We start from the raw sequence: 14,713 nt of genomic DNA on the forward strand, positions 1-14,713 counted from the left end.
CAAAGTGGGCCACACTACCACATTTTCCCTCTTCTTGCCCAGATGAGCTTAAAAAATGTGAACCAATTTCAATATTAGCTTAAGTAGAACATAATTAGCAAAGCAAATCAGCTACAACAACACTGTGTGGTGCATTCCCAAACCAAGTGGAAATGATCTTTAGATTATCTGCTCTACTGCTCCCTTCCATTCATGCGAAGCAGACAGAACAGGCAGCTGATAATGTGGTGTGATTTAAGGAATCCTGCATGGCCTCCCTTATCTGCTAGGAAGCCACTGCTTGGCTTATTCTTTAGGTTTAGAGTGTTGAAAAAAACTCCATGGTTTGGGAGGGGTATTAAATAGGATCTTTTAAAGTTTTTAGCATGCTAAGGTGAATTATTATGTCTGGGACACCTGGGTGGCTCAGTGGATTAAGCATCTGACTCTTGATTTTGGTTCAGGTCATGATCTCAGGCTTGTGAGATCAAGTCCCATGGCAGGCTCTGCACTGAACTTGGAGCCTGCTTAAAATTCCCTCTCTCTCTCTTTCTCCTTCAGCCTCTCCTGCCCCCTTCTCTCTTTCTCTGTCTCTCTATCTCTCTCTCTCACAATAAAGATGAATTAACATATCCTATGTCCAGTTAGACACCAGGGAGAGTGTATAAACAGGTAAGTTTTGAGAGGGAAGGGTGGATCAGAGAAGAGGATGTAAAGTGTCTGGAGTCTTTCCTGACATGAGAAAGAGTAAAGGCATTGGGCACAAAAAAGAAGGAAGGTGTTGAATATAGGAGGGAGACAAGTGGAAAACCAATTTAATTCATTTCTTGATCTGATTGTGAGAAACAGAGAGTTCTCAATATCTAGGGTATCTTGCTTTCCCTGCAAGTATGTATGTATGTATTTATAACAATAATTTATTATTATTTTTCATGTTTTTGTGAGTTGGCTAGGTTTATCTGGGAAGATTTTGCTTGGACTCTCCTCTGTAGTCAGAGTAGATGGTGTCTGGGACTGTCTGGGAATTTAGATATCTGGGGGCTTAACTGGGTCCCTGCATTCTATTTAAACCTGTTATTGATAAGGGCTGTTCCCCTTTGTTAGCCACACTCATTAGTCATTGGCTTAAGGATAGCATTATTAAAAGTGATTACCTATCATTCAGGCTCCCATCAGGGAAGACCATAGCCTCCAACTTGAGGAATTCTAAGTGACCTCCCAAAGACAGACATAAAATAGGTCTTTATATTAAAAGGAGAAAACCAATTAGAGAAACAAATCTGGGGCACTTCATGACAGGGGGCCAAAAGAAGTGTTCAGAAACAAAAAGCAAGAAGCAGGATGCCACTTTGCCTTGGTTATCACCAAGGAAGATGCTAAGGAAGGTCAGTTCCCAAATTAATCCTGTAAATAGAGAGTTTTGCAGTACCAGGTCAGATCTTAGCTGGTGCACATAATGTTCTATATAAAAACAACAAAAATAATGATAATAGCCATTGAGTGCTTAGTATGTACCAGGAATTATGCTAAATACTATACAAATATCCAATATTCCCAACAACCTCATGGTGTATTGCTAATATTTCTATTTAATCGATGAGAATTCTGAGATAAAATGTTCTGTATCTTGAGTGGAGGAGCCAGGATTTGAACTGGACTCAGTCTGACTCTAAAACTCACACTCCCTGGGATGCAAATCCAATAATGACATTAAAGAGTAGTTATTGGCCCAAATGAGGCAGCGAAAGATTTAGTAAGTAAAAGAGAGGACTCTGTAGGCCTCAAGTTCATACGTATACTAAATAATCATTTGTTTTTTAAAAAATATTTTATTTATTTGTCAAAGGGAGAGAGAGCGTCAAGCAGAAGGAGAAGCAGGCTCCCTGCTGAGCAAGAAGGGGCAGAGGGAGAGGGAGAAGCAGGCTCCCCTGGACTCAATCCCAGGGCCCTGGGATCAGGATCTGAGCCAAAGGCAGACACTTAACTGACTGAGGTATCCATGTGTCCCCAAGAATTATTTTTTATTGACCTGAAATTCAAATTTAAGGATCATGTATTTTTTCTGGCAACAAGCAATCATGGCCCTTCAGTGAACATTATTCAGGAGTTAGTTGGTAATTCCTGGATCCATAACAACTAGCATGCAAGGCCCAAGATAAGGATCCATGAACCCCAGACAAAAATAATCTTGTGGGGAAACGCAAAGTATTTCCAATGAGGAAAATTCCAATCTGACTAAATTATGGACAATAATTGACTGGGGGAAATTCACTTGAAGAGAGGCAAACTTATGGCTGTGATCCACTTAGAGTTTTAAAAAGCCCTTGACATCGGAAGGAAACAAAATAAAAGTATGTTATGGAAGTGAGATTCTGGCTGATAAAAAAAATCTTGCATTGCTCTTATAATCATTGTTTTTGAAACTCAAGGGCACAGAATTCATCATTACTAGGTTAGATATGAACTTTTCATACTTGTGACATTCATTGATTTATGAACACTGGTAGTGAACACCCATAAAACCATCAACCAACCCAAGAACTATAACATTACTGAGAACTTTATTTTTACCTTCCTCTTCCCCTCTATTTTACCCACCCCACCGTTTGGACATCCTCCTGGCTCTCTCTCATAACTATCCTGAATTTTGTGTTTATCATTACCTTGGTCTTTTAAGACACACACACACACACACACACACCCTAAGCAATATAATGTTATTTTTGCTTGTTTTAAAACTTTAAAAAAGGGAATCATACTGAATATGTGAAAACCAGACTCTAGGAAGAAGTGCCCAGTTAAGTCCTTCAGCCTATGTATGACGATAAGCAGAATGAGACAACGGAAGACCTTGCACAAATGTATGAGTAAGCAGGTGTGAGGGAACCAAGTTGTGGTCATCTAAAGGTATTTAGAAGTATAACAGATCAGCAGCAATCCTCAGGGAACACTAGGCTACTGTGGTCCAACAGGCAGACACGTGGTGGTGAACATCAGCAAAAACAATGTTGAGAGAAAATCAGTAAATGTTCTATTCCCTTCTTATATGAGAGAAGTGCAGCTGCCCTGCACATACAATTGTGCATAGTTAACCTTGCTCTATCTCGATATATATAAGTAATGTTAATAGAAAGCCCAATGGGGGGGGGGGGAATTAAAGAGTACACGTAACTTGATGAGCACTGAGTAATGTACAGAATTATTAAATCACTGTATTGTACACCTGAAACTAATGTAACACTGCATGTTAGCCATACTGACATTAAAATAAAAAACTTAATAACAAAGGAAAAGGGTCAAGGCAACTGCCAAGTGAGGACAGGGTTAACCACCTCTGAAAGAAGCCGGGGCACAGGGGACCTGTGAATGGCCTCTCACAGCAGATCCCTGGGCCCATTCCTGGCTATAGAAAGTAAGGCTGAATGGAACGTTGTGCTGACTCAAAGGACAGTGTTCTTGTCTTCAGACTCTGAGAAAGTTTGAGCTAAAAGGAACTAAACACTATTTTATTCAGTGATTTTTTTAAGCATAGTTTTTCATGTGGAGTCATTTCTCCAAATGAAATTTTATGTGGAAAAGTCCAATATATAAAAGGGATAAAGTAAAGCACTTCCGATTCAACAGAGTTCCACTGGTGCCTCCCTATCATAAAGAAATTGTGACACAAAGAGAGGAAGTGTCTTGCACAAGGTCACACGATGAATTATGAACTAGTTTCTTAGAAAAGCTGTATCAGCATCTCTACACCATCCCTACTTCGGAGCTATGTAGGGCAGCATGGGTCAGAATTTGCCTGGCATGAAAGTGACTTACCCTCATTGCCTAGCTCTCAGCATAGATGGTTCTACCAGGGGTTTCCCATGACTCAGCTGCTGGCAGCTTCCCTCACCTCCCTCTAGCCCCAAATACCAACAATGAGATCGGGTGGCAGATTGGTGATCTTTTGGGACTCATGATTCTCTTTGGTAGTGTCTGTTATCTTTATCTGAACCTTAATGAACGACACCCACTAGTTTTTCTCAGAAGATGAGCCCTTGGTAAAATTATAATGGAAGAAATAATTATCTTGGCAATCTTTTGAAGCAGTGAAGTACAGAAGAAAGGGAAACAGCTTCTTGGACAGTCAGACCTTGGTTTCAATCACAGCCCTGCCAGTCTTAAACTGCATGGTTTTGTACAAGTGACTTAACCTCTCTGAGCCTCAGTACAGGACAGTGATTACATGGGCAGGTTCTGAAGTTAGACTGTATAGTTTGAAATACTCTGGTGGATCCCTTATTGGACAAGTTACTTAATATCTCTGGGCCTCCAACCCAGTTTCTTCATCTGTAAAATTGGGATAATAATAGTGCCTGTCTCAGCATTGGTTGTGAAAGCTAAAATGAGTTTAGTTATGAGAAGCCATCTGTAACAGTGCCTGGCACAAACCAGATAATTAATGCTAGCTATTTATTCATGCAACAAAATCTACTGAGCATCTATTATGTGCCAAGCATTGTTATAGGTATTGGAAGATACAGGAGAGAAAAAAAGATCTTGTCCTCTTGGAGCTTACATACTAGTGAGGGGGAAACACCATAATGAATGAGATGAATAAAATATGATGTCTCAATTATAAGTGTTGGTTTGGGTTACTATCATGAGGTAAAGAATGAATGAATGAAATGGTACATGGAAAATATTTACAGTGCCTAACACATAACTTGGGAACCAAATAGTTCCTTCTCTGTTTCTTTCCTCTTTCCAGCTCTTTCTGGCATATTTTGCCTTGTTAACCCCATCAGGTTATCCTCCCCCCAGAAACCACTGCTTGCAATGTCACACTGATTACCCAGGTAAGCATAGCCTTTCTTCTTGTTCCTTTCCCCTATACATTTCGTCAGCACTCTTTCCTATTCTAATTCCTAGGGAGTAATGGTTTAATAAAGAAACCATTCTAATTTGACTTAAGAATGCACTGTTGTCCTCTACTCTTTCCTTCCCTATATAATGCCTTTGTGCTGCTAAAATGCTGGCTCTTCTTGGGACTTCTGTGTTTATCCAGTAGGAAATATCTTGGTTGTCTGTTTCCTAATGGTGCCCATCTCCATTTCCTCCTACTAGCAAAACGTCAAATTCTTGTTGAAGATGCTGTTTCTGACTACATCCTGGATTCCTGGGGACTCAAGTATAGCTCCCGGTTGTGTTCCCTTCAATGGTGAGTGACAAGCAAGGCTGGAGCCAGCTGTCATGCTTTTATTTATAGTCCCCAAGTCTATAGGGTCGGGACAGGTATTGTTAATGTACAATGTAGCAGCTAATTATACCACCAATATTCCAAAAGGCACCATTACAAAAATGTCAAACAACTTGATTACTCCAAAGATCAGAATAGCAATATTGCATATCATTTACAGAACACTTTTCATAGCCTTTTGAATCAGGGGGTAAGAAGGAAACTGAAGTCTCTTGCTGACTTAATGATCACATTTGAAGCAAGCAGGAAGAAGAAAAATATAGCTCTAAAGGAACCGATAGAGATATATCACAAGAAAGTTCTCCAGGTAATACCACAGTACTGTGAATTCCAGGGGACCAAAGAAACTTAGAGCTGTGAGGGCCTTAAGAGATCATATTGTTGTGCTTTCTTCTTTTTTTTTTTTTAGGTTTTTTGTATTTATTTGAGAAAGAGAGAGAGGGAGAACAATAACAAGCAGAGTGAGGGGCAGAGGGAGAGGGAGAAGCAAGGGCCCTGCTGAGCAGGATGTGGGGCTCTGTCCCAGGACCCTGGGATCATGATCTGAGCCCAAGGCAGATGCTTAACTGACTGAGCCACCCAGGCACCCCTAGTTGTGCTTTCTAAAGCTGTAGTTTTGGTCCATAGTGAGTTTCCAGTCTGGTGAAATATTTTCACGAGTTTGTGTGTATGTGTGGGGGGGGGGGTGTTGGAATAAGGTTGACAACTGTCCTTTTTTAGGAAGCACAGTCCTTTTCTTTATATCATTTCTGTTTTCCATTCTGTATGTAGTCCTTTCTCTTCTGAAATGATGATGATGATGTTAATGAGAAATGGTGTGTGTTTGTGCATGTGTGTGTGCATACATACATACATACATACATATATATTCGGTCTGTGTGGTAGACTGAATAATGTCCTCCCAAAAGATGTCCATGTCTTAATCCCCCAAATCTGTGAATTAGGTTACATGGTGAAGTGGAATTAAGGTTGCAGATGGAATTAAGCTTGCTAATAAGTTGACCTTAAAATAGTGAGATTATCCCAGATTATCTGGCTGGCTCAAGATAATGATGAGGGTCCTTAGATGTAGAAGAATGGGGCAAAAAGAGCCACAGAAGAGTCAATATCAGAGTGATGTTATATGAAAGACTTGACCAGCCATTGCTAGCTTTGAAATCGGAGGGGACTATGAGCTAAGGAATGTGGGCAGAGTCTCAAAGTTGGGAAAGGCAAGAAAAGATCCTCCCTTCGAGCTGCCAGATAGGACTGCTGACCTACAGAACTGGAAGATAAACTTGTGCTATTTTAAGCCACAAAATTTGTGGTTATTTGTTAGAGCAGTAAGTAGAAAACTAATATACTTAACAGAGCAAAATTCAAGTTGATAACTCTAGATCAACCTATACTCCACTCACCCTCCCCCTCTTAAAATACTACTGATAAGAGAAATCCAAAAGTTTGGAAACTAACGATCTTAGTCCAATTTCTGATTCAGGACAGGAATCAGCTGCCGTGAGGTCATGTTACCACTCCCTAAATACCTCTAGTGACAAGGGAGCTCATTACTCATAAGTGGCCCTTTCCTTGCTGGGTAGCTCTGATGACTGTAGAGCTCTTCTTTAAATCGAACTTAACTCTGCCTGTTGGGGCTCTTGAGTGCTACATGATACACTGAACTCCAGTTCTGTATGACCTCAACTTTGTTTTACAGGAAGCTCAAAAATACTACTGCTGCACTCGGGAGATCATAATGGCTATTAGCTATTCAAGTTTGTGCATTTAGTCTCTCTATGCTGCCCTCTTCATGTCAGGCTAAAAATTTGCTAAAAAATCCCACCTCCCCCTTGATCCCTGCCACCTCCACAAATGATCTTCTTAACTCCTTTTCTGTTGTCACTCATGATGAGATGATGAGGACCTTGCAGCCCTCTGCATATGAAGCCTAGTTTCTGCTCCCATCATTCCACTGAACCTGTTCTCTCAAGTTTGATGATGACCTGCTCACTGTCAAACTCAACTCTTTCCACCGACATCATCTGACTTGACTGCTGAGCAGCATTTGATTTTGTTAACCAAATTTTCCTTTTGAAACTCACTTCTGTTTCAAGAGCACGAACTCTGGTGGCTCTACCTCCTTTATTTTTCCTTCCCACTTTCCTCTTGCTCCACTCCCTTGAAGATATGTCCAAATATTCTTTCCTTGGGCCTCTTTTCTTCTTACTCCAAAAGATATTTTTTTCATTCAACAAATATTTATGGAGTTCCTACTATGTGCCAACTAGAGGTCTTACCTCACGCTCTCCCTGTGGATGGCTTCCCAGTAGATACCTCTAGTTTCAGACACATTCTTGGGCTCCAGATCTATATTTCTGACTGCTCATGGAACAGCCTCAGCTGGAGGACTTCATATTATTATGCCTTCAGATTCTCATGTTCAGCATATATTTTTTTTCCTCTCATCTTCCCTCTGTGGATCTGCTTCTCTTATCCTTGCTTCTCCTAATGCATTGCTTTTCTTCTAGTCACCCAATCTGGAGTCTTCGGGTCATCTTTGGCTTCTCTTTCTCAGCCTCATGCCTGTGCCACTCTCTGGTGATGTTCCATCCATTTCACCTCTACAGCATGTGGTGGATCTATTTCCTGTTCATCTTTCGCTCAGGTTCTCATTCCTTCTGTCTTAGACTATGAGAGTAGTGTCATAACTGGTCACCTGCTTCGAGTCTTTTCCCAGTCCATCACTGGCACTGCTATCACATTACTCTTCCTTCTTTCTCTTCCAACTGTCCAATCAAAATATACCCATTCTGACTCCCATTTTGGCAAGAATCTGCCCCGTGTATGAGTTGTTAATGGACTAATATAGACATCTTCACAAATGAGTCAGGTTAAGGTTTCTCAACGTTGGCAGATACTATTGATATTTTGGGCTGGATAATGCTTTGTTGTGATAGACTGTCCTATATATTGTAGGATGTTTAGCAGCCCTGGATGCTACTCTAATATTAGAGGCCATAGCACTGCCATTGCTCTCCAGTTGTGAAACTCCACATGCCCCAAAACATCATCAAATAGCCCCTGGGGGGCAACATCACTACCCGTTCCCTCCTTCCTCCCTGCCCCCAATATGAGAACCACAGGGTTGGCTTATGATTTACTCTCCACGGAGAATAAGGCCTTAACTTAATGAAAATGCATACACATTTAGAATATTCCAAAGGAGTTACTTTAGTAATAGAAAGTCAGGAAGGGTAGATATTTTGGGCTCTTCAAAGCTCACCATACAAGAAGATAACCTCCCTGGTCTTGCTCTTAAATTGGTTATTTGTGTTTAAGTTGAGGATGTAGGAGTGGGTGAACTAGAAAGAAGATGGAGATGGTGGGGTAGGTGTGGAATAGTGGCCAGCTCATACCTTCCCTGGGTTCATATAGATCAGCCTTCTCCCCCCCACCAAACACCCTTTGGTCTTGGGTTCTAGTAACCACAGTGGGTGCTTATAGGGTACCAGAGGCAGAACAAGGTGTCAGCTCCATTCTCCAGCTGATGATTCCATGGTTTAATTACCATCTTTGGGTTAATTCCCTTGAACATTTTGTTCAGCTCTCAGGAGTACACTGCCTTCCGACAGTCTAACTAGTTATTTTTGCAATTACATGGCATGTATCTAAATGCTGGCAAAGAAAACATTCATTATCAACATTTGATCCTACTTGAATATAACGGCTTGCAAATGCAGGCATTAACATATGAACACATGTATTTTGGAAAATTCATTTTGCAACTGTAAGAGCAATCTACCTTTCCATAGCAGCATCAGAAATGGCAGGAGAGATGTTGAGGTGGGTTGCGATAAGGGGGTGATTTTAGGGCCTTCTATAGCAAGACAGTATGGTTAAGCATTGGAGCTGAGGAGTTTTAAATTATTTTGCTTGTTCACTAATTAATTTACTCATTTGCCAAATAATATTTTGAGTTCCTAGTGTGACAAACATGGTCTAGAGGCTGGGATACCATAGTGAGCAAAACAGACAGGCTCTTTGTCCTCACCGTACTTAAGGTTTAGTATTGGCAGCAAATATTAATAAAATAATTATACCAATCTGTGCTTATCATGGTCTTAGTACTAAGAAGGGAAGGTATTAGGGTGCTATGAGACTATGTAACAAGGAGACTTTAATTTAGGTCAGGAAAACGTTATCTGAGGACTTGACATTTGAGCTGACACCTGAGAGAGTAGAAGAGCATCCGATGCCAAGAGAATAGCACTTGCTAAGGCTCTGAGGGAGGGCAACATTGGATGCACTGAGGCACTGAAAAAAGATTAGCCTGGCTGGAGTATGGCCAGCAAAGAGGAGGATGCAAGGTGAGTCTGGTAGGAGGTAGGGGCCCAACAGCAGAAGACCTTCAAGGACCCTGAGAAGGAATTTAGATTTCATTCTAAGGACCATGAGAAGAAATCTTGGAAGGATCATGGGTATTCCATGAGCTGATTTATATTTTAGAAATTTTTATCTGGCTGCTGTATTGACAGTGGATTTAAGTAAGGGGGCATCTGTGAAAGCAGGGAGAACATTTGGAATGTTATTTCTGTAGTCTCTGTGAAAGGGAACAATAGTTTGGATTTAAGTTGTGGCCATGGAGGTGGAGTGATTAGGCATTTTTTTCTGAGTTCAAATTAATAGTTGAACAGCCTTGAGATAGTTACTTAAACTATCCAAACCTCATTTCTATACTGTAACAATTGGCATAATAATTTCTGCCCCATAACATTGTTGTGCCTATTAAATGAATATGCCCAAAGTGCTTGGGACTCTCATATAAGACTGTGCCCAATTGATAAAATGGCATCTGCTACTAATGTTATTTTTTTAAAGAATTATTTATTTATTTTAGGGAGAGAGATAGCACATGGCAGGGAGGGGTAGAGGAAGAGGGAAAAAGAGTGTCAAGCAGACTCCCGCTGAGTGCAGAGCCCAATGTGGGGTTCAATATCATGACCCTGAGCCCAAACCAAGGGCTGGCAACTCAACCGACTGCACCACCCAGGTACCCCACTAATATTATTTTTAAAATTATTCCCTAGTGCTTCTGCACTGAGATGGGTTTTTATATGGTCCAGCCACTAACTTGCTGTGTGATCTTGGGTCAGTTACCTCACCAGGTTTTAGGCCTGTCATTTGTAAGCCAGCAGAACTAACACTTGCTCTGCCCACATCAAAAGGATGTGCAGAGAATAAATGGAAATAATAGTTGAGAGTCTCCTTTGAAAAATTATAAAAGCTGCTATCTGAGTGTCAGTGAGAAAGTATTTGGTTCTTGACTCTCAGTAATCATTATCCCCACAACAAAGAACTCAACAGAATCATCATTCTTTCCAGCCTCAGTCTCTGGCATTCACCTGCATTATCTCTACCAGTCATCTAAAGTAGTCAGGGTTGTGTCTTGACTTGCAACTCATTTTACACGGGATTTAGCACAATTCTTAATTGAAAAACTAACTGATCCAGTGATCCAGTCAGTCAATGAAACAATTTCTAAAGCTGGGCAGAAAACTGATAAACTTTTATGATGCCTTCAAATCAGCCTTAAGATCTGTTATGGACTGGCAGGAGCTTCAAATTTGATATTGTAGCATATAGCATGTAAAAGCCATTTTCTTTAATTAGGCACCCCGTGCTGGGAAGGAGGATGAGCTGCGTCCCTAAACAAAAATTATTCTTAAAAGTTAATTAATGGTTGTCTTGTTCTCCTGTATGCTTGAAAGGCTTCATAATTCAAAACAGAACGATATAAACATAATAAAATGTTTAGGCCCATTGTCAGTTGGGAAGGTATACTCTTAATTCCCACTGTGTGTGGATTCCTTAATATCCCATTCATTTTATTGAGTGTAATGGCCTAGGTCACCCCCTCCAGCTTCTTAACGGTGCCACAATCTCCTCTGTAATTTGACTTAGAAGTAGGCATTCAATCTCCTCTTGAACACTTCTGGATGACGGTGAGCTCACTGCTTCTCAAAGCAGTTCATTCTACTTTGGGGCAGCTCTAATGATTAGAAATGTCTTTATTACAGTGAGTGCAAATCTGCCTCTGTAACTTTTATGGTTGCTTCTTTTTTCCTGAAGCTCACAGAAAATGCCTGTTCCCTATTGTAATGGAAGGCCTTCAACCATCTGAAGATACACATCCTACTTGTCTGTGCCTTCTCTTCTTCAGGCTAATCACCCCCAGCATGTCAGATGTATGTCATAGATCCAAGGCTTTCAATTCTGGCCATCTTCCCCTTGATGTGTTTCAGTTTATTAAATGTCACTTTTAAGAATTTGGTGTCCAGGACTGAGCATTATACTGGAAGTGAGGTTGAACCAACCCAGAAGGCAGGAGACTCCTATTTTGAACTAGACATCTTATACATCTATCAGGGCTGCCTAGAATGACATTGATTTTTTTTTTACCTTTCTACTATCAAATTGGGGTATACTCCTACTTTGTGGTCTTGAATTTTATCCCAGGTATCTCGTTAAAGACTTCTGCCAAGCCAGGCTTCTCCCAACCTTGCATATGTGCTGTTGATATATCTGTATCTGTATCTGTAACTGTATATCTATCTATATCTATATCTATATCTATATCATGTCTATATATATAAGCTAAATGACTTTATTAGTAACTTTTACCCTTTTAAAATGTCCTCGTGATTTTGACGCAGGTTTTTAACAAGTTTGGTTAACAAGTTTATTAGCTATTAGTCCCAGTTACTTGTCTACAAATTTGATCAGCCTGCTTTGGGTAGCATTATCCAAGTTATTGACAAAAGTGCTGAAGAAGACAGGGTCAAGGACAAAATTATTTGCAAGGCTACTTCATTTCTCACCCAGACACTTTCCAGGATGACAACAATTAGGTAATAAATACTCTGGCTAGAGTTCTTTGGTCTGCTCCAAATGTGTCTTTAATACACCCGTGGTTTAGGTCATACAAATGATCTTTAATATTGACCATCGTTCTTCAAACATGTTCATAGTTCTGCCTTTCAGAGAAAAAAAGTAACTGGAATGATTTTCTTCTTTCCTGGTATCATCACCCTTGATCCTGTATCTTTACCATTTTTCACTGAGTCTTATAGGGAGGAAGTGAAAAAAGAAGAGGACGCTGAGAGGAGACAGAAAAGTGCTTTCTGGTAAAGAATGAGCTACCAGAAGAACTGGGAAGCTGTTCTTTCCACCCTCCAACTCAAGCAGTCTGTCATTACCTAAGGTCAAAAAGCTGATTCATTGCCTTTTGTGGTCAGGAAGCAAATGGCCTACCCATTTTACATTGTGGAATAACTGATATCTGATTAGCTCTTGGAGTCCATGGTCCTTAGCATCCCTGCCTGCTAGTAGACTTCAAAGAAACTATAAGCACACTTACAAAATTGCCCAAATGCAATCCTGGTGAAAAGTAACTATTGAAAAGCCATCTTTATAGTACCCAGGATTGGTGGTTATACAAAAATTTCAACCTTTTGCTGTTTGAAAAGTCTGTATGACCTCAGTTCCTTCAAATATGTTCTACCAGCCTGGAGAACAAAGAAACTGTTTTGGCTTTAAGAAAAAAAAGGTTTAAATTAAAGGCATTTTTTTTTCTAAGTCAAATTCAACTAGTTGGAGTTCTGAAAATAATTCCCCATTCTAGGTTTGGGAGACATTCAGCGTCTGTGCAGAACTTTGTGCCAAAGATGTCCATTCAGAGGTGTTTGCCTTGTCAAGCACAGAGCTTACATTCAGGCAAACCTCAGTGTCCCTTGCAGGACATTACAAGGACTGGCTACCCTCTATTTTTCTTAAGATTTATTTATTTACTTGATGGGGGAGGGGCAAAGGCAGAGGGAGAGAGAGAATCCTCAGGCAGATTCCCTGCTGAGCGTGGAGACTGACCCGGGGCCCTGAGATCATGATGTGAGCCAAAACCAAGAGTTGGACACTTAACTGACTGAGCCACTCAGGTGCTCCAGCTACCCTCTATTTTAAAAATACTTTGATCAGGAACTACAGTTACTCTAGTTCAAATTTGAGAACAAGACCCTCCGAAACCAGCTTCTGTAAGTCCCCCCAGACTGCTTTGCCTTAAAAAAAAAAGTACATCTTTCTGATTTTTTTTCCTAAGATTTTATTTATTTACTTGACAGAGAGATAGTGAGACAGGGAACACAAGTAGGGGTTGTGGGAGAGGGAGAAGCAGGCCTCCCACTGAGCAGGGAGCCCAATGCGGGGCTCCATCCCAGGACCCTGGGATCATGACCTAAGCTGAAGGCAGACACTCAACGACTGAGCCACCCAGGTGCCCAAGGACATCTCTTGAAAGAGACGATAGATCTTGAGGCTTATATAGAAAGAGATCCAGGTTTTTAACAAGGGTGCCAACAAAATGTACGTACTCAAAATGTGTTTGCTACATCTAGTGATCGTCTGGGTCTGGGTCGTCTGATCTGGTAGCCAGTGGCCACATGTGACTATTTGAATTAAAATTAGTTGATGTTAAATAAAAATAAGATTCAATTTCTCAGTGACATTGTACACATTTTGAGTGCCATATGCATTAGAAAGTGCAACAAGGTACATTTCCATCCTCACAGAGACTGCTGGTATAAGTAGGTCCTATTTAAGTTACCTCCTGTGCCTACCCAACTAAATATGTTTCATTTTAAGTCAACCAGAACTTTGTCCTTACTCTCTTCTAGGCACTGTACTAGCTACTTTCATACTTTTTTTTTTGATTGAGTATGGTGTTGTTTAATATTTCATGGAAATAGCTAATGGGTAGGCAGAGTAAGTAGCTGCCTTGTAGTGTTTGAAAGCCCCTAAAATGCCTTCTTGCTTTTGATTGTCTTCTCCACTGACTACTACAAAGTTTGAAATACCCACCTCTATTAGCCAGGATGCTGATATTCCCTGTCAGGTGACAAATGCCGCCTGGAAGTGCAACATGTGGTTGGTGTCACCCATGAGCATGTCAATATAGAGTGGTTTGCCAGGTGAACTCTGAGAACCAGACACTGAGGGAATAGGACACCTATCAGGTCCATTTTGAGAGCCGGTGGTGGAAGTTAGGAAAGATCTGAATTCGTGATCTTCTACCACAGTGCTTCTCCATATGAGGGCACCACAGTCTGGCACCCTTCTGCCGCCTGAAGGCAGTGCTGGATGTTATGACTGCAGACGTGAGGGGGAGGGGTAAAGTTGGTGACAATACACCACATCAGCACTGCTATTTGCCAAAGGTAGATTCTGGTCTTCCTTGTGTTTCCATCGGACATGATCAAGGCTGTTCAAATAGCATCTAACTTGTGTGTGTCATTTCAGCAGGTATTTTTCATTCAACATTTATCAGACAGTACTAAGTACTATGTGGGATGCGGAGCATAGTACTCCACGCTCATAGTACTCCATGATCAACAGGGAATCTGCTTGAGGATTCTCTCTCTCCCTCTGTCTTTGTCCCTGCCCGCTCAAGTAGATAGAGACATAGAGTGCTAC

At 40.9% G+C, this 14,713-nt stretch overlaps 1 protein-coding gene across 7 annotated transcripts in view; it reads right to left on the reverse strand.

Moving 5' to 3' along the window:
- Window positions 1-14,713, reverse strand: part of GRIA3 (glutamate ionotropic receptor AMPA type subunit 3) — a 286,267-nt gene that overhangs the window by 215,841 nt on the left and 55,713 nt on the right. The gene's annotated exons all lie outside the window — the stretch shown is intronic.

The sequence above is a fragment of the Mustela nivalis genome (genome assembly GCF_964662115.1).
Source record: "Mustela nivalis genome assembly, chromosome: X".
NCBI classification, from domain to species: Eukaryota; Metazoa; Chordata; class Mammalia; order Carnivora; family Mustelidae; genus Mustela; species Mustela nivalis.